General features: G+C 34.8%; 2 pseudogenes; both read left to right on the forward strand.

Annotated features, from left to right (window-relative positions):
* The first annotated feature begins 4069 nt into the window (after positions 1 to 4069).
* Positions 4070 to 13384, forward strand: LOC139046541 (uncharacterized; annotated as a pseudogene).
* A 5-nt stretch (positions 13385 to 13389) lies between these two features.
* On the forward strand, positions 13390 to 14228 carry LOC139046542 (uncharacterized; annotated as a pseudogene).
* Positions 14229 to 21700: the final 7472 nt, after the last annotated feature.

Raw genomic sequence — 21700 nt, forward strand, 5'->3', positions numbered from 1 at the left:
TTTCCAAATTTGTAAGGACACATTTGCAGAGATGAGAAGTTAGACTCTTTTTTATTAAATTTTTATGATACTTTTTGAATATTCAGAGTTTGCAAACATAATGGATATTTTTGAAGTCGGTTTATGTTCAGTTGTACTGTTTTTAAAATCTGAATTCCATAATGCAAATTTACTCAACATTGACAACTTTAAATTTTAAAAATTGTGATGGAAAATATTATTGATTCATACATATTTCATATTTGAAAAGGTTACTATGCATATAATTTGAATTTTGGATGGCATTGATTTAATAATTGAATCTGTGCTCACAAGTAAATGATTTTCAATTAATAGATCAACATTTCTCAAAGTGTGGTCTGTGGACCTCCTGGTACTCCTGAGCAGGGGAGGAGGAGATGTACCAAGATCCTTTAAGGGAGTCTTAAAGTCAAAAATATTGTCATAATAAGATTATGATGTTATTTGCCTTTTCACCATGTTGATATTTGCACAGGTGATGCCAAAACAATGGCGAAGTAAATTGCTAACACTGGGTATGAATCAAGGCAGTGGCACCAAACATCGATAGTAGTTACTGTTTTCTTCACTGCCACAAACTTGCAGAAAAGCAAAACATCCAGGGGCCGGCATGGTGGTGCAGCAGTTAAGTTCGCACATTCTGCTTTTCAGCAGCCCGGGGTTCACCGGTTCAGATCCTGGGTGCAGACGTGGCACTGCTTAGCAAAAGCCATGCTGTGGTAGGCATCCCATATATAAAGTAGAGGAAGATGGGCATGGGTGTACATCAGAGCCAGTCTTCCTCAGCAAAAAGGGGAGGATTGGCAATAGTTAGCTCAGGGCTAATCTTCTCCATCCCCACCAAAAAAAAAAAGATCCAGTTTGACCTAAGAATGTCTTGATGAAGTAGTAAATGTTATTAATCTGATTAAATCTTCTTGAATTACATTTTCTTAATATTCTATGTGACAAAATGAGAAGTAAACATAAAACACTATTGCTGCGTAAAGTATGATGACCATTTTTAGGAAAAGCACCTACTTGATATTCTGAGTTATGAGCTGAACCAGCCACTTTTATCAGAGAACACTATTTTTAATTGAAAGAGGAACTGAGAAGGAATCAATGGTTATTCAGACTTGGGTGATAGACAGTTTCTTGACAATGAACAAAAGGAGTCTGTTATTCACGGAAAACAAATAATAGTATTTATTGCCTATGATAAAATTCAAATTTTCAAGTGATATTAAAAGTTTAAGAAACTTCTACCTCCCCCTTAGAACTTAGATTCAGAACAGTGATGAGAATACTGCTGCTATTAATGAATAGTATTTTTCTATATTATATTATGAAATGTTTCAACGTTGATGAGATTTGCATAACAACATAAAGCAATAATTTCCAAGACACCAAAGCATAGTTTACAAATTATGCTTGGGTAAAAACCTGTTCAAAGTGAAAATAGACCCCTAGACTTCATTGTAAGTACATGAAATTCATTAATATGGTTTCAGATTCCAGACTGCTACCAACTTTTATAAATTACCATTTATTGAGGTTGGTATAATATCATATAAGAATATCCACAATTTTCTGAAAAGGCAATTAAAATAATTCTTCCTTCTCCAAATATATATCTGTTTGAGGTTGGATTTTCTTCATATACTTCAAGCAAAAAAAAAGATCTCAATAAATTGGAAGCAGAAGGGGATGAAAAATTCAGTTGTCTTTTTTAAGTCAGAATTTAAAGGGATTTGCAAAGAATGCTATTTTTCTTACTAAATTTTTTGGAAGATGTTATTTGTCATTAAAGCATATCATTTATATTAATAGTGGGTGTACATTGTCTTTAAAAATAGTAAATATATATTTTTATATTTCAGTTTTAATTTCTATTGTGGTAAATATTAATAGATATAAACCAAAGCTCTTCAGGGTTCATGATAAATTTTAAGGGTGTAAAGGGATCTTCAGACCAAAAGTTTGAGAACTGCTGCCATGGATTATTTAAAACAGGGACCAATTGGTTTAAAACAAAGAATAGAACTGAAGGGGAAAAATACGCCGCAAAAGGCTTTGATTAATGAACTTTATAATGATACTGTTAGCTAAAGCAAACTGTGGTTTGAGCCACAGATGCGAGCAAACCTAAGAAGCTGTGTAAAATCAAGGTCAATGTACACGAAGTAAGTCAAGAATAAACACTTGGGGTTTGATGGAATTTATTCACTGACCCTGAAATGTCATCCCTGATTGTAATGTTGCATATCTCTCTCTACTGTCCCTTGCTATAAGAATACATTTGGGGTGCTCTAAATGCACACAAGAATATGCACTTATTATTTTAGGTAATTCTGATAAACTGATATAAAGAAAAACTAATATTTCACAATGAAACAATTCATATTGATATAAATGATGTGGTACTTTCAACTGAGTCTTAGTGTTGCATAGTTTTAAACTTAATTCCCTCAAACTTCATATTGCTTCTTTTTGCCCTAGAGTACCAACATAATAACAATGTGATCACCATATAGGTAGAAATCTATTGCTTTACCAGTGGCTCTTTAGGTGAACGCATAGCACAGGAGAAACTAATCTGTATGTTAGGGAGGGAAGCTAATTAACATAAAACAAAGACTAAATGAAATTTACTATTAGAGAAAAATACTGCAACATTTGGGTTTGCCAATCTGTTTGAGAGTATGGGATTGAGAATTTTGCTCAAGTTAAACCCTGAGCCTTTAGAAGCTTCTGATTTACGTTAGAGTTCACTTAAATGTAAAGTGTATAAACTCTATACTTGTAGACACATAGGACAATATGAATGAATTCAGAAAAAATTTACATAAGGCATTTTGATCTCTCTGTCTCTTTCTCTCTTCCTATTGCCCTTAGACAAAAATTACCTAGTTGAGTGACATGAAAGTATCTCTCAAGCAAAAAATTTGCCAATCTCATGGAATTTCTGAAAAATATATAAAAGTAATCTAAGTATGCACTGAGATAAAATAAGAAATTATTTGGACACATTTTCTAATATTTTGTCTATATTCAAAAATAAAATGAGTCAAGGTAAAGAGCTAGACATCGTGTGTCCTTAATGTGTCTAGTTGAGTACTTAACTCAAAACTTAATCTTGATCTGATTTACCCTGATTATGAGACCACAAGTTATCATAGCAACTCTTCAGTATACTCTCAAAATATAACCTCTAGATACATCTCAACATTTCAATATACTTTAAGATTTTATAACATTAGTTTTATGATAGTATTTTCTTTTAAATTATCTGAAGCATTCATTAATATGTTATAAGCAAGTTGATTACAGGTCCTTTCCCAAATACTATTCTTGTTTATTTTCTTACCTTCTACAAATATCTCACCCTCATCACTCAGGTACTTGAAGTATTTCCTATGTATTTATATTTATCTTGAAACGAAAAGTGATAAATTGTGATCTGATATAAGGCATTTATAGGTACCATAATCCAAAGCAGTCTGAAGCCATATTTTTGACATATTCCAACACGAATCTGCTTTAGCCAGGCTTCCCATTCTCTTCCAAACACCATACTCAGTCTTGCTTTATGATTATGCTAATGTATTTGTTTCTTCCAAAGAGAGTTTTCTCCCTTCTTCCATTTTCCATGGTAAGCTGAAATTCCAGTTTAAAGGTTTTCTTGATGATTTCTGGGTAAAGTGATCATTTCTTTCTTTCCACATTCTCTATACTCCTTCATGTTTTCGTTATCTACACATATGTCCTATATATTAAGGATATTTGAATTCCTAAAGGTCAGAGATAAAATCTTATTTTTGAATCCTACTTTTGGTATGTAGATAGTATTAATGGCCACAATTGTTCACATCTACCTGTTTGCAAGTCTCTCAATACTGCCCTCCTACACTCTGGACTTGGACGTGTGACTGACTGTGACCAATGGAGCAATAGCCAATAGAATAATTGGAGCATACTGGATTCCTGCTCCCTTCATAAGAACATGCCTATCTGGCCTGTTGGAAGGATATGAGAGCTATTCTATAGCAAACCTACTTACTCCCAGATGCATCAGCTCCCAATGAGCAGCCAGTGTACCCCTACTCACGTGAGTGAGCCCTGCCAAGATCGGAGGATAGTCCAGCTTAAATTATTGAACTGCAATTTTGTGAAGCAAATAAACGGTTATTGTTTTGAGCCAGTGAGTGTTGACCTAGTTTGTTTCACAGAATTATTATGCCATTAGAAAACTGATACACTATCCATGGAACCCAAACACAGCGGCCTCACAGTACTTTGCACATGTTCAGAACTTAATGAAGATTGAATGAATGCTTTCTAGATTATCCTTAAAGATGATTCCAGCACATTCATAAACTAGTTGGCAATAATAAGCAAAAGGAGCTGGCTTTTTTGAGCATCTGTAATGTGTTAAGTAAGATGCTGTATAATTTCATTTTGATTCCATTTACTCCTTTTCACAAATATATGGGGTAGCCGTTAAAAAAGCTATTTTACAGATAATAAAATTGAGGCTTAGAAGGATAAAGTAACTCATCTAGGTAATACATTGAGTTTAGAAAGGGCTTAAATGATAACATACCAATCCGATAACAAACTTAATGTTTATCATTTCAGAATTATAACACAGTTCCTTCAGAGGAACAGAATATAAATGTGTAATAATTTTTTTAAATAATTTTTGATACTTTATAACTGGAATTTTTTAATGATACTTTTCTTCTTTGGAATACACTTTGATGACATGCAAGGAAAGTAAACCTACTTGTAAGTACTTTTACACTTTTGTCCTGCATCTCACATCATCCCACAAATTTTTTCTATTGTTCAACAAATTTTTTACTAAGTGCTTACTGTATGTCTAGTATCCTAGGTACTAGATATGTGGTTGTGGACACAGTAGATATAGATCCATACAGGCTTATGAGTCAGTAGTATGCACCATTTCAGTGATGGTAGTTTGAAATCAGCCAAGTGGAAGCATTTACATTACAGCAATTGGCAAACACTAAAAATTAGGGCTTTTCTTTTTTTTTTTTTTTTAGAGGTGGTTGTTAAATATTTACCAGCATACATTTAGTAGCCTTGGGCCCGTCTAAGAAAGAAAATTTGTACTTATCTTGCATTCATAAGTTTACATACAATGAATATGAAGAAATAAATTAATCCATTTAAATGAAAAAGATTTCAGATGAGAAAAAAAGCAAAAACTATACAATAGTTATAATAGACACACATAATATATGCATTCCTACAATACACGGAAAGAGAAAAAGGGAAGTAAAAATATGTAGCAGGTAAATGAAATATATAGGCAAACATCAAACTAAATACATCTTAGGCAAAAAGGGTTACTAGAAATAAAGAAATTTACTTCATACTGATAAAAGGAGGAATTGACTATGTACATAAAACAATTCTGAATATTCGTGCGCCTAATAAGAAGCCTTATAAAATGTAAAGCAAAAGCAAAAGTCGAATATTATAAAGGGAAAATCTTAAGCCATAATATGGTATGGTATTTTAATATAAATTTCTTATTTATTTGTATATAAATCAAACTAAAATTTGGCAAATGATGATTTAAAACACAAACTAGCAAATTTATGGATATGAGAATTCAGCCAAAATATATTTGAGAATGCACTTTGATTCAAGTACAAACGAAAAGCTTACAAAAAATAATAACATACAGAGTAGATTAAGAAAAGAGAGATTTCGTAAATAAATAATAATAATGAAAATGGTTCATAATTAAAGAAATACTCTGAAGGACTTTCTATCAGTAAATCTTAAACTTACATGAAATGGACAAATTTCAGAACCGTATAACTTCCTAAAATTAACTCATGAAATTTTTAAATGTTGAATCAATAATTTACTATCTTCACATACATACTTAACAGTCAAGGTTTTCTACAAGTGTTGCAAAACTTTCAAGTTGTAGACAGTGTCCAATTTAAACATATTCTTTTACACAACACAGAGATAGAATTCTTCCCCAGTTTATTGTATAAGACTAGTACACACTTGATACAAAATTAAAGGAAACTATGTAAATAATAATTTTAAGGCATAAACTTATAAACTTTGATACAAAAATCCTATGTAAATATTAGCAAACAGAATCCAGTATGTCTTAAAAAATAAATAATATGGCATGACCATATTTGGTTTATCCTAGAACTATAACAGGACACCTAATTGAAAATCTATTAATAAAATCCATTGCACTAACAAATTAAATAAAAATATATATAACCACCATAGAAAATACAAGAAGTATATTTGAAATAATTTAGAACATATTCTTAACTCATCACAAACTATAAATAAAAGGAACTTCCTTAATCTGACAGAAGAAATCAACAAAGAAGTGGAGACTCCATACTTAAGAGTGAAATAATATAAGAACTGTCTTTATAGTCAAGAAGAAAGAATTTTTATTCAACAATGTCCTATAAGTCCTAGATAACTCAGCAAACAAGGAAAATATATAAAATGTAAAATAATTGGAAAGGATAGAAGACAACTATCATAGTTAATAAATAATGGCTGCCTTCATTAAAAAAACAAAGAAAATGGACAAATTAAGAAATTAATGAGTTCAACAAAATCAGTGCATATAACAACACTATACAAAAATAACTTTAATTCCAAGACTAAATTACAAAGTATATCTTTCCAAAAATAATTTACTATTATAAAACTATATAATAGCAGGAATAGCTAACATTATTGAAGGGTTACTAAATTTGAGTCATTCATCTAAGAAATTATATGCATTAACATTTATATTGAAAGTAACACAAAGAAATGTGAAATCAGAGGCAAAGAATGGTACCCAAGATCACACATTAAACAGCAGAACCAGGAATAAATATAATCAAGTCTAGCTTGCATTCTTAACTACTATGCTTCACTTTCCTGTGTCCTTATTAATTCAATGTAATTTTGGTACATCAATTGACAGATTGGTAGAAGATAATAGGGACCCCAGAAAATGCATCCACTTAGGCCTGGTAGGAAGGAAATGGTTAACAGCAAGGCTAAGATCCATCAACAAACTTAGAAAGGAGATGCCCCCAGAAAAAAAAGAAGGAAGATGCTCTGATCAAATTTCCTCGTAAACGTTTTAATGAAAAATTTTCTGGCAACCACATTAATGATATTAGCTTATAGGGGAGAAAATCCCATTTCCTAGTCTGTATGGGTGACTTATGGACAAAAAATTTGGAATCAAGGGATTTGGGGGCCATGGTTCCCTAGGAAATGTAACAGAGTATAAAGTAGCTAACACATGAATACATTATTCATGACTAATACAGCTGTCATCTTTGTAAGCAATGTGACTGCAAACCTCTCTGAGAGACTTCATATATTAATCAGGGCCTCAAGTACCTACTACATATCAATAGCTTGTTTTACTTGGGTTTCTCAATTATTGGTGTCCCTAAAATTATTTATAAAGCTTGATACTGGGTCAGATCTATGATTCATGTGAGCCTGATTTGACACTGATCATTTGTGTTTGCTCTTAGGGACACTTGACAAATCAAAGACTTAGTGTTACAGATCAGCAGGAAAATAACACACTAGTCAATTATGTTAGTTATTCACTGGAATTAAATAAATTTGGAATCTTGTTTTAAGCCATGGGCAAAAATAAATTCCATTTGGATTACAAGACCTAAATGTGAAGTTAAGCTTTAAAACTTTTGTACAAATAACAGGATATTATCTTGATGACCTCGGGATAGGAAGAAATTCTTAAACAAGATATGAAAAGTACAAACCATTAAAAAATTGATAAACCTGACTGTTTTGAAATTAAAAACTTCTTAGTGATAAAAATCATACAACATTAAAGCAAAAAAAAGATCAGAGACAAATATTCACAACGCATAAAATAAAAGATCAGTATCTGAATTTATAAAGAACTCCAATAAATAATTTAAATGATAGACATTCTAATGAGAAAAGTAAATAAAGTATATGAACTGGCAATGAGAAGGAGATAAAATAAAAAAATAAGAAATATTACAAAATGCTCAGCCTCATAGTAATTGGGAAAATACAAGTTAACCACTATAAAAATACTATTTTAGACTTGTCAGACTGGTAAAATTTTTAAAATCTGACAATATTGTGTTGAAAAATATGCAGAATGATAGAAAACTTTATGCACTGTTGGTTTGTTAGTTGTAAATTGATTTAAAAAACAACCTTGGGAAATAATCTAGAGATATCTGGTAACGATTAAAATTTACATTCTTTAGTAACCAAAAATTACTAGGTATAAATACTAGAGAAACTTTTGTATACAAAAAGACTTATATAAGAATGTTCTTTGGAGTATTTCATTTAGTATCAAAATGTAGCAATACCCTAAGTGTCTACAAACAAAAAATAAATGGATTGACAAATAGTGGCATATTTATACAATGAAATGCAATATGGAGAATGAAAATGAATGACTAATGCTACATATATCAATATGATTTAATCTCACAGCTTTTTTTGGCAAATTAAAGTTGCAAGAAGGTATACACTGTACATTACTATCATAGAAAAATGTGTATTTTTTGGGCTCATAGATACATGGAAAAAGTTTAAAAATCTCCACAGAATGTATAAATATTAATTTCAGAATTAAGGTTATGTCTGAGGAGGATAGAAGGGGAACAGAATTGGGGAAGTTTCCACAGAAAACTTGAATTCTACTGGCAATATTTTATGTTTAATCTCTGTGTATGATATTTTGGGTCTTTATTGCCTTATTTTCTATAGCTTATATGGTCATTCATATTCATAATTATATATAAATACCATTACATATAAACACTACTTACATTAATAAATATTAAATATTTAATAAGCCTAGCAAAAATAGACAAAGAAAGAGAAGACACTATTAAACATTTAAGTTGACACTGATCTGTTTGCTAGAGGGGAGGGAGGCTCTGTGAAATGGTATTTTTGTTTTAGTAACCAAATGGTTATGGGGGGAAAAGCTTGGCACTCAAAAGGTTGTACCCTCAGGACAGAATAAGGAATAAATGAGATAAATGTCTTCCCCGCACAATCAAGACACAACTAGAGAGCTTCTCTGTTTCACTCACCATCTGGATTTAAAAACAAAAGTGGCCAAGAAACAAATGATTCACTTGTGATGCATAGGCACCATAAATCATGTAAAACTGCTCTGGAATGACATCCTTCCATGGAGGCAGCATCGTAGATGAGTGCAAAATCCAAAATTAGGCAACACTTGGAAAAACGAACAACCACTAATGAGTCACATGAAACCGCATGAAAAATATGCCTGATGAGGTATGCCAAAAACTATTTCATAGAAATAATAGAGAATACCTATAAATTAGTTACCCAGAATACAAACAACAAAAGAAGAAATAAAAAGATGAAAAAGATAAAAATACAGATCAGGAGACTGGCCTGCAATTTAGTGGTTAAGTTTGGCACGCTCCACTTCGGTGTCCCAGGTTCACAGGTTCGGATCCCAGGCATGGACCTACACCACTCATCAGCCATGCTGCAGCCGAGACCCACATACAAAACAGAGGAAGCTTGGCAATCGATGTTAGCTCAGGGTGAATCCTCCTCAGCAGAAAAAGAAAACACAGATCAGAAAGCAAAAAGAATGCTACATTTAATTTTGTTCCTTGCTGTATAGCTAAGGCTTAGAACAACGACTAGCACAAAGGTGGATTTCAAGACATAGTGAAAACATGAGAAAAGGAATGAATCATCAGTCTTTAATTCAGAAGAAATGTCTGAGCTAGAAATATAAATGTGGAATTCATTGGGAATAAATGATGTTTTAAACGCCAAAATTTATAATCAGAGTAGAAAATGAATAATTTGCAAAGAAGACTGAGATGAGAACAGAAAGAAAGGAAGAAATCCACAAGAATGTCGTATTCTGGATTTCTGTTTCCAGACAATACCAATGACAAATTACATGCCTCACTACCTTTTTCCAAGGGACACCCTCTTCCCTCTCCACTCACCCCTAGTGAACTTTGAAGAATGAAGGGGAAAAACAAACTTCAACCTTGGTCTTTCTCCCCACCTCCCCTGCATTTCCTCCTCCTTTTCTTTCCCGGCCTCTGTTTCTCTCATTTTCTTTCCCACATAAACACACATAAACACCCACAGACACACACAATTCCAATTATCTAGTATTGCTGAGTACGCACGGGGTGCAAGGCATTCTGCAAAGGAACTCAAACGATGTATTTTTTTGGACCTAGGCAAGCATATAATAGTGATTTAAATGTAGATTCTGTCCTCTCAAAGCTTAAAGTGTACTAAAAATGATTTTAATACACATAAATAATTCTATTAAGAATATAATTCAATGTAGAATGTTCCATATTTATGAATTACTAACACTTACCAAGTGCTTATTATTTTTCAGGCACTGTTCCAAGTATTTTAATATATATTATCTCATTTAATCCTTCAATTATGTAAGGCAGATAGATACTATTATTCTTCATATTTTGCCATCTGAAGAAACTGGGAATCAGGTGTTTGAGCTGTTTGTCCAAGATCATATATCTAATAGATAACATACCTAGGAGTTTACCCAAGCAGGCTGACTCCATAGCTTTTGAGTACAGTATGCTAAAAGGCAGGCTTCAAGGACCATGAGATGCTTTTGTAGGAGAAAATGACATTTAAATTCAGACTATCCTACCATATATGAAATAGTCTTAAATATTAATACCAATATTACTACTAAAAATAAGAACATTGAATTAGTTTTAAAAATTTTGCAACTCTATTTGCTCTTATACATAATTAGAACATAGTCATATTGAACTTGAATGCTAAATACCAATACGAACCTATTTATTTCTTTTCAAAAATATATATAAAAAGGTCTTAAAAGCAATGGCTACCTAATAGTAATAAACATGATCAGCACCCAGATTATTGTCCTTAAATACTAAGGACCAGAGCTCCTTGAGGAGTGGCTAATTCTAGGTCTGGGCCAGGAAATATACAAGATTTGTAAATATTGTTTACTCCAGAAAGCATGGAAAACATTCAAAGACCATTGATTATGCAAAAAACACAAAAGCCAATATGAAGGGACTGACTCTAACCAAAACTCAGGCAATTTAAGCATCAAAAATGATGAATAAAATTGAAACATTGACTAACAAAACCCAGGAGTTTATATACGTTTTAAAAAAGATGGAGAGAAAACAAAAAAGGCAAAAACAACTCATTGAACCCCACTGGATATAACTTGGGAACTAACTCCTTATGTTAAGACAGCAAATAGAAAGAAAAAAATTAAACATCAATCCTCTCTTTTTGGGATGAACTACATTTCAGAGTACCGTAATAGCTCTAGTTGATAAAAGGAAATTCTCTTTTTTAGAGAAGGAATATTGAAATAAACAAGTAACCACTTGGCAACGTTTAATGAAATAGTTACCTCAGTCAATGAGCATCAATAGTTACAACCAATAAATGAAAGGTTATAGTAGAGGATTTTACAATGGGAGCATGATAGTTAATTTTCTGTGTCAACTTGACTGGACCACAGGGTGCTCAGACGTTTGGTCAAACATTATTCTGGGTGTTTCTGTGAGGATGTTTCTGGGTGAGATTAGCATGTGATCAGTAGATTTAGACTGAGTAAAGCTGACTGCCCTCACTAATATGAGTGGGCCTCATCCAAACAATTGAAAGTCTAAATAGAACAAAAAAGCTGATCCTGCCATGAGTAAGGGTAACTCCTCTTGCCTGACTGCCTTGGAGCCGGGACACCAGTTTTTTCCTGTCGTTGGACTCCAACTGAAACATCAGCTCTTCCTGGATCTTCAACCTACCAGCATTCATACTGGAACTACACCATCAGCTCTCCTGGATCTTTAGTTTTCTAACTGCAGATCTTGTGACTTGTCAGCCCTAGTAATCACAGGAACCAATTTCTTATAATAAATCACTATATTGCCCAAGCGTCCAGGCAATACTGCCTTGGTTCTGTTTCTATAGAGAACCTTGACATATATATGTTTTGGTGCTGACTAAGTCTAGAGAAACAACGTTAAGGACGAGTTTTCTGAACTGGTTCCAGGGTTTCTGGAATTGGCTCTCTAAATTGATAAAATGTAAAGATGCTAATGACTCTATTTCCAATAATAGAGAGAGCACTGGGCCAGCCCTGATGGCCTAGTGGTTAAAGTTTGGTGCACTCCACTTTGGCGGCCAAGGTTTGGCTCCCAGGGTGTGGAACCACACCACTCATCTGTCAGTAGCCATCCTGTGGCAGTGGTTCACATAGAAGAAATAGGAGGATTTACAACTAGAATATACAACTATGCACTGAAGCTTTGGAGAGGGGAAAAAAGAGAGAGAGAGAGGAAGATTGGCAACAGATGTTGGCTCACAGCAAATCTTTCCCAACCAAAAAAAAGAGAGAGAGAGAACACTGACAGTCCATAGTGTGATCTGTCAATAAAGCTTCCCCAAATATCAACATTGGACACCCTAATCAAATATTTGTAAGAAGCAAGCATTTGACTGACTGTGTATATGATACTCTCAAATATTTTTGGTAAAATTATGAATATAATGAGCTTGGCTGGTTGCTCCTAATATCACTGGGGACTCAAATTCACAGCTTAAGAACTGCATAAATGACCAGAAAGCTATTGTGTTCCCTAAAGAAGATCTCCTTGGATTTTGGTGGAAGCCTATTCCTCATTTGGTTGTGTTTCTCTTGCCCATTTAACAAATCACCCAAAAAGCTGCCAGTTTTGAGTGCAGTCCAGAACAAGAGAAAGCTGTGCAACAGCTCCAGGCTATTATGCAAACTGCCTTGACAATTGGGCCACATGATCCAGCAGATACAATGATGCTTAAAGTTTCAGTGACAGATAGGCATGCTGTTTGGAGCCTTTGGCAGCCCCTCCAGATGAATCACAGCACAGGCCCTTAGAATTTTGGAACAAATTCCTCTGCAGATAACTACTTCCCTTTTGAGAAACAGCTCTTGTCCTGCCACTGGGGCAGAGTAGAATGTTTAACCATGAGCCACCAAGTTACCATACAAATTGAGCTGCCCATCATGAACTGGGTGTTATATGACTCACCAAGACATAAATCTGAGTGTTCACAGCAACACTCCATCATCAAATGGAAATGGTATAAATGAGATCATGCCCAAGCAGTCCCTGAAAGCACAAGTAAATTACATGAAGTGGCCCAAATGCCCATAGTCCCCACTGCTGCTAAACTCCCTTCTCTCTCCCAGCCTGCACCTATGGACTCATGGAGAGTTTCCTACAATCAGTTGATAGAGGAAGAGAAGACTTGAAGGATTTTAATAATCAAGTGGAAAGGATGACCCATTCTGTAGATACCAGTCAGGCTCTTTCCCCAGCCACCCCTGTTATCACCAAATGGGCTCATGAACAAAGTGGCCATGATGGCAGGGATGGAGGTTATCCGTGGATTCAGCAACCTGAACTTCCACCTACTAAGGCCAAGCTGACCACAGCCATGGCTGAGTATGCAATCTGCCAGTATCAGAGACTAGCACTGAATCCCTGATATGGCACCATTTACTTGAGTGATCAGCCAGTTACCTGGTGACAGGTTGATTACATTGGACTGCTTCCAATATGGGTAGAGTAGTGATGTGTTCTTACTGGAATAGACACTTACTCTGCATATGGATTTTCCTCCACTGCATGTAGTGCTTCTGCCAAAACTACCATCTGTGGACTTACAGAATGCCTTATCCACCATCATGGTATTCCACACAGCATTACTTCTTATCAAGGAACTCACTTCACAGGAAATTAGTTTGGCAATGCACCCATGATCATGGAATTCATTAATCTTATCATGTTCCCCATCATCCTGAAGTAGCTGGTTTGATAAAACTATAAAATGGCCTTTTGAAGACTCAGTCACATTGATAGCTAGGTCACAACACCTTGCAGAACTGGGGAAAGGTTCTTCAGAAGGTTGTATATGCTCTGAATCAGTGTCCAATATATATTGCTGTTTCTCCCACAGCCAGGGCTCATGGGACCAGGAATCAAGGCATGCAGATGGAAGTGGCACCACCCAATATTAACCCTAGTGACTCACCAGCAAATTTCTTTAACAGAGTTTTATTTTTTAGGCAAGTTTCAGGTACCCCGCATAATTGAGCAAAAGATACAGAGATTTCCTGTATCTTCTCTGCCTCCACATGCATAGCCTCCCCCATTATCAACATCCCCTCCTAGAGTGGTACATTTCTTACAATTAACAAATCTGAACATTACAATTGATGAATCTGAGCCCGAATTGATTAACATTGATACATTATCACTCAAAGTCCATAGTTTACATTAGGATTCACTCTTCAAGTTGTATATTCTATGGGTTTGGACTAATTTATAATAATAAATATCTACAATTATAGTATCAGAGTAGTTTCACTGCCCTATAACTCTCCTGTGCTTTCCCTATTCATCCCTCCCTCCCCACCAATCTCTGGCAGCTACTATTTTCCTTACTATCTCCATAGTTTTGCCTTTTACAGAATGTCATATAATTTGAATTATACAGTATGTAGCCTTTTGAGATTGTTTTCTTTCATTTGATAATATGCATTTAAGTTTTCTCTATGTCTTCATGGCTTATTAGCTCATTTCTTTTCAGGGCTGAATAATATTCCACTGTCATAATGTACAATAGTCTGTCCATTCACCGGCTGAAGGACATTTTGGTTGCTTCCAAGTTTTGGCAATTATGAGTAAAGCTACTATAACCATCCGTGTGCAGATTTTGTATGAATGTAAGTTTTCTACTCCTTTTGGCAAATAGCAAGAAGTGCGATTGCTGGGTTGTATGATAAGATTATATTTAGTTTTGTAAGAACTGCCAAATAGTCTTCAAAAGTGACTGCATCATTTTGCATTCCCACCACCAATGAATGAGAGATTCTGTTGCTCCATGTCCTTGCTAACATTTAGATATTATCAGTGTTCCAGATTCTGATCATTCTAATATGTGTTGAATGGTATCTCATTGTTTTAATTTGCATTTCCCTGATGGCATATGATGTGGAGCATTGTTTCATATGTTTGCTATCTGTATATCTTCTTTGGTGACATGTCTATTAAGGTCTTTAGCCATTTTTTGATCTGTTGTTTGTTTTATTATTGTTGAGTTTTAAAAGCGGTTTGTATATTTTGAATAATAGTCCTCTATCAGATATGTATTTAGCAAATATTTTCTCCAAGTCTATGGTGGCTTGACCTTATATTCCCTAGACAGTGACTTTTGGAGAGTAGAAAGTTTTAATTTTAATGAAGTTTAGCTTATTGATTCTTTCTCTCATGGATCATGCCTTTGGTGTTGTATCTAAAAAGTCATTGCCAAGCCCAAGGTGATCTAGATTTTCTCTCACGTTATCTTCTAGGAGTCTTATAGTTTGAATTTTGAATTTAAATTTGTGATCCTTTTTGAGTTAAGTGGATGTCCAATTGTTTCAGTGCCATTTCTTGAAAAGACTATCTCTTCTCCCTGTTTTGCCTTTGCTCCTTTGTCAAAAATCAGTCAACTATATTTATGTGGGTCTATTTCTGGCCTCTCTATTCTGTTCCATTGATCTGTTTATCAATATCCACAAAGTAATTTGCTTGAATTTTTATTGAGATTGCACTGAATCTATAGATCAAGTTGAGAAGAAATAACATCTTGATATTATTGAATCTTCCTATCCATGAACATGAAATATCTCTGTATTTGTTTAGTGCTCCTTGATTTCTTTCATCCGAGCTTTGTAGTTTTCCTTATATAGATCTTGTAATATAATGTTAGATTTATACCTAAGCATTTCTTTTTTGAGGGTACTAACATAAATGGCATTGTGGTTTTAATTTCAAATTGTTCTTGTTCATTGATGGCATATAGGAAAGTGATTAATTTTTGTATATTAACCTTATATCCCGCAACCTTCCTATACTCACTTATTTATTCTGGGAATCTTTTGTTGATGCTCTTGGATTTTCTACATAGAAACTCCTGTAATCTGCAAAGACAGTATTATCTCTTCATTCTCAATCATTACATCCTCTGATTAATCATCATTAAAAGTGGGATAATCAGATATTATGTAGTTTCTGATGTGAGGCAACATGTAGCACACGTTGTCACCTTAGGGTGTTCTAGCTGAAAAAAAAAGTTAAACCTGAATCAACACCAAGCCTATAAATTAAACTTTTATTTTATTAAATATGGAAGATAGCAAAACAAAGTAAATACACCACAAAGTACCACAGTCACAAATGCAGAATGTGGGACATTCCACAGGAAAGCTAAGGCAGTTTCTGCCTAAAGTCAATGACATGAAAAAAGAGAGGAGAGAGAAACTGCTCTAGATTAAAAGTATCTTGCTCATTAGTTCCTAGGGGGACCTGCAGGCCAGTCTGACTAGGGTAGGATCATCAAAGGCAAGAGTGATATGGAATGGGGTATCCTGAAAGGACTTCAAATTTAGACCAACTAAATTCCTTTCAGTTTTAAAACTTTAACATCACCTAAATATTTCCTTAAGGGAAACAGCTTTTAAAACACTCCAGTAAAGTTGGAAAATAAATTGGAGAAAGAACCTGCAAGTTTTGCAATACTAGGTTAACATGTTTAAATTTAAAGAGTATTTACATTTATGAGTCATTTTATTTAATTATTTCCTTTGAGAATAAGAAATCTTAACTGAAGCAATATTGACCCCTAGGAAGGGAAAGTGGTTCTTGGGAAATGAAAAATATTAGAATAATCTGTGGCCTTCCAAAGCACTATAGTACACAAATACATAGACAGTATATCTGTGGTATTAAAATTTGATGAGGGTGAAGACGATTAGGAAAAAAATATGTATTAAAATTTTCCTTAGGGTACAACAATGTAAACAAGTTTGAAAAAACAGCTCTAGAAAAAAAGTATAAATTCAAATTAACAAATCACATACCTGCAAAACATTTTATAAAATTCTTTACTATTTATTAGTAGAACTATATGTCTGTCTGAAAATTTTAGGCACCGTCTGTCTAAGAACAAATTTCTTTGGACTAGTTCTCTTTCACAGCTCACGAATCAGAAAATTACCCCTTTTGATCTATTTATCCTTCTACCTCAAAACTTCATACCTTCTTGCTCTGAACCTCTGCTTTCAAATTCCAGTTTGTGATGCCACATGAGGTAGCATTCACTTCAAACTCATATGTTCCTGCTATGAACTGAATATTTTTGTCCCCACCCCCAACACTGCCTCCACAAATTCATATGTTGAAACTCTAATCCCCAATGTGATAGTATTGGGAGGCGGAGCTTTGGAAGGTAATTAGATTTAGATTCGGTCATGAGAATGGGGCCCTCGTGATGGAATTAATGCCTTTGTAAAAAGAATAAGAGACGTGAGAACTCTCTCTCTCTAGGCCATTGAAGGATGCAGCAGGAAGGTAGCCATCTGCAAACCGGGAAGAAGGCCTTCCTCAGGCAACGAATGGCTGGCACCTTGATCTTGGACTTCCCAGCCTCCAGATTCACGAGAAGTAAATGTTTGTTGTTTAATCGACCCATTCTATCATATTTTGTTATAGCAGCCTGAACTAAGACAGTTCCTGATCCAGGTACAACTATCACCACATTTATTGAGCTGATTATTCTTTGGATTAGAAATCAAATTTAGAGCTAAAATTTGAAGAAAATGATTACCTTTCTGATCACGCATAAAAAGTTTTTGGAATATACTGTTTTTCCAAAGCAGTTGAGGGAGAGCAAAAATAAGTTGTGAAGGTGACATGGAAAAGGCTTTTCTGGTATGTGATCAAACTGAAGGAGCACAAAGGAGAAAGAGAGATTAAGTTGATCAGCCAAGGGAATGTTCAGCAAGGTTAAGTACTTCTTTGTTCTAAAGTATTTAACATCTCTTGACCAAGGCCAAAATCTAGTAAAGGATTTTTAGCAGAAGGTTTTGGAGTTTAGTTGATGTTTAATGTAAATAGTGCTCTTAGAAAGAACTACTGGAGCATGAAAACATTGAACACTAACATTTCTTAAAGTTTGCAGGTGAAAGGAGGGAATAAGAGAATTACAAATGCCCTGTCAATGACAGAAGAACTGCAAGAGGATCACCAGGAGCTATAGGGACATGGAAGGGAAGAGAATCTTTCCACCAGGGAGTAATAGAAAGACTTATGATGTAATGGTAAAAAATCCAAGCTCAGCCTCAAAATATGGTTAGCATTGTCTTTTGAAGACAGGAAGTAATGAGAATGGAAGCCTGCAAAGAAGGAACTAGAGTAATGATGGTATGTTTAAAGAAGGTTTGACGTTGGTGGAGATTGTGAACTGTAGAAAAGGAGGCTGAAAAGCTAAAGTGAGGCTTACTTTAGAAGCCTCAATTGTCATGTCAAATAATTTGATACTTATTCTCTTGTCAATGGGGAATTGCTTTTTTGTTTGTGTGGCAGACTGATGGCTGTCTTCCCTTATCCATGGCTCTTTTTCTTCTTTAGCAACTGAAGCCCTGTAGTTTGGCTACCCTAAATAAAAATCACATTTCCTAGATCCCCTTGCTGCTGGGTGCCATCATATGACTAAGCTATTTTCAAAGAAAGACAGAAGTTCTGTGTGCAAATTCCAGGAAGTGTCCTCAAAGAAAGGACTATGTTCTTTGCTCTTTCCTCCTCCTTGTTGCCTGTACATGGATCAGAAATCTGGATCTGTACTATCCATCTTGGACCACGAGACAGAGGTTTTACTGTAGAGATGATGAAATAGTGATCTGGAAGTAGTCTGGATCCCTGTGAACTTCAGAGAACAGAGCTCGAACTGCTTTAGCCACTACTGTGTTGGGTCTTGTGTTACTTGTAACTAGAACAAATCTAGAGACAAATTGCTTTTGTTTGCTTGTTTTGTTAAACCAGAGAATGACATATTCAAGATTTTGTGTGCACAGACCAGACTGGATAAAAGGAGAGGCTTTTGAAAAAGCACAAGTAAGACATAATAAGTCTCTAAAACAAGACTGGTGAGAGTAAGGTTCATGCCTGAGGGATAGGATGAATAGATATATGATTTGAGTCTAGGTACTAGAATGATACTGAAGGCTCCAAGTTTGGGAAAGGGATAAGTTGTGCATGCGTGTGTGTGTGCGTGTGCGTGTGTGTGTGTGTCTGACTTGATTAGGATGACTATTAGAATCACAACAATTTTATTTATTATAATTCAACTGTTTCCTTGGAGAAAGCAACAGGATCGTAAAAATGGTTGAATTACAACAGGACCAAACCTGTACCTTGGGAAGATACACCCAAATGTACACATCTTGTTGTTGCAATAGCAAGAATATTTGAGTTCTTAGTCTCTGTGGTCCATTACCTAAGCAGTTCTGGAGTATAGCAGAGAATTTTCTTTTTTAAAAGATAAAACTAACACAGGTACCAAAACAGCTTAGCAGCAAGTTTTTTCTAAATCACTGTTGCTCAACCTCGGCACCTAGACCAGATGATTTTTGTAGTAGGGACTTTTCTGTGTTTTGTAGGATGTTTGGCAGCATCCTTCCCTCTACCCACTAGATACCAAACACTCTCCCCTCTCCTCTCCCAGAGTTGTGGCAACAAAAAATATCTCCAGACATTGCCAAATTGGCTTTGAGGGGCAAAATCTTCCCCTGTCCAGAGCCACTGGTTAGAAGGTATAGTAGAAAAAACATGTTTTTTATTTAGTTTAGTTTAGTTCATTTTTGTTACTCCAGTGTTTCTTTTGCTCTTGATCCTATGATGTAATGTGTGAACTCAAACAAGACACCCACTTGTAAGATGGGAATAACAATCCAATACTTCAGCTCCATCTGTGTTAACTCTAACAATGACAGGAACAATAGAGATAGTGTGTATAAAGCTCACAGTATGCCCTTAATAAACAGTAGCTATAGCTATCATAATTGATTATGTCTCCTAAAGAAAGTGAAAATACGTCCAAGCAGATTTTTTGCCTTCCTTCTTTGTGCTGAAACTTTTGAGATATTTAGTTGTCTATTTCTAAGGCCCTCTTTTGAAGGTCCAGTTCCCCACTCTCTGGTTTTAGATTGTGACCTCCTATAGAAGAGAAGAATGATTGTTTAAAATCTTTTGCACACAGGTGCATACAGTATCATATGCTCATGAACCTCTTCATACCATCAGCTACACTGATAGCAGTGGTGCTAGTCTGCTTTTACTCTCCTTCCAACAACATCCACCACTATATGCATGATACATTGTTCATTTTTATAGCTATTTTTTTCATTCTAAAATAGAATTCTATAGATTCAAAGCAAAATAGGATTCCTGAGTGTCACACAAAAGATGTGCCTTTCCCTTGGGTCTAACTTTGAGTCAGGACTGGGAATCACTATGTTGCATGCTTATGAAGTACTCGACATCCTCTGCTCAGAGTAGTTATTGTTTTCTTGTTATAGCTGAAGTTGACAGGGGGAACACACCCAACAAAAATTACACTGAGGCATCTGAATTTCTCTAGAGAATCTAAAGAGCATCTGCAATGCCATGTTCCAAAGAGGCTCTGTAGTGACTTTCTTATTTACACTGACAATGCCATGGACAGTTATGACAGTCTGGCAGTCACTATAGAAGGCTCTCTAGCCATGTTTCGAAAGGATTTATGGTCAAATATTGAAACACATTTTCTCCCACATGGGTATGCCTGGAATTCCACCACCTCAAGTGCTCTGCTTACAGAATTTTGCTCAAGCAGAATAAAATTTCCATCTTTTTCTGTTGAGGGCAGAAATGTTTGCATACTAGTTTTTTCACTGCTAGCAGACTGCCTACCAAGCGAGCTGCCTTGCTTAGCAACTTCCTCAGAGAGTATATATTAGTGTTTTTCTCCATGGATAATCTCTACCAGCCAAGGGTACAGCCTAGAGAATCACAATGCACTAACTTCTGGGCAGGTGCTCTCCTGACCTTTCCAGGGCTGCAGAGATTTCCCTGTGGTGACAATCGTATTCAGGCGACAGTTAAATCTAGATTCAGTGATGCAACAAGGTACAGTTCAATAGTCATTTATGAATTTTACATACAAATCCATGCATGAGAATAGTTCCAAGAGGGGAGAAAAAGGAAGAGGAGATTTTTATTCAGAGCTAGTGTTTCAGTGTCTGCCTAAAAGAATCTATTAAAAGAAATTTTATTTGACTTGCTCTTCCCCATTCTCTTCTTTTTTTTAAGAAACAGATTTGGGGTTTGAATTTAACATATTTCTAGCAAAAATTCCACCCTAGCTATCTTCAGAGTAATTCAGAGGAGAATTTTAGACAAATTGTAATATTTCTTTGTATATATGGTTAACAAAAAGTTAACTGAATCAATGATTTAGATAAAGACAACTTAGTTAACTTTGACTTTCAGAAAAAAACACATTTCAAATTTTATTACAAACATATCCAAAATATTACATGAAACATACTAAAATAATTTTTTATCACAAACTCAAATTTAACTGGTAATCCTACCTTTTTATTTGCTAAATTTGACCATGCTACTGAATGAAGGAAAATGAGAGATATATGCCAAAATCTTGCCAACCTACAATGCCAGTGTCACTGTATTTAAACATCTGAAGT

This window comes from Equus asinus, chromosome 11 (assembly GCF_041296235.1).
Source record: "Equus asinus isolate D_3611 breed Donkey chromosome 11, EquAss-T2T_v2, whole genome shotgun sequence".
Classification (NCBI taxonomy): Eukaryota; Metazoa; Chordata; class Mammalia; order Perissodactyla; family Equidae; genus Equus; species Equus asinus.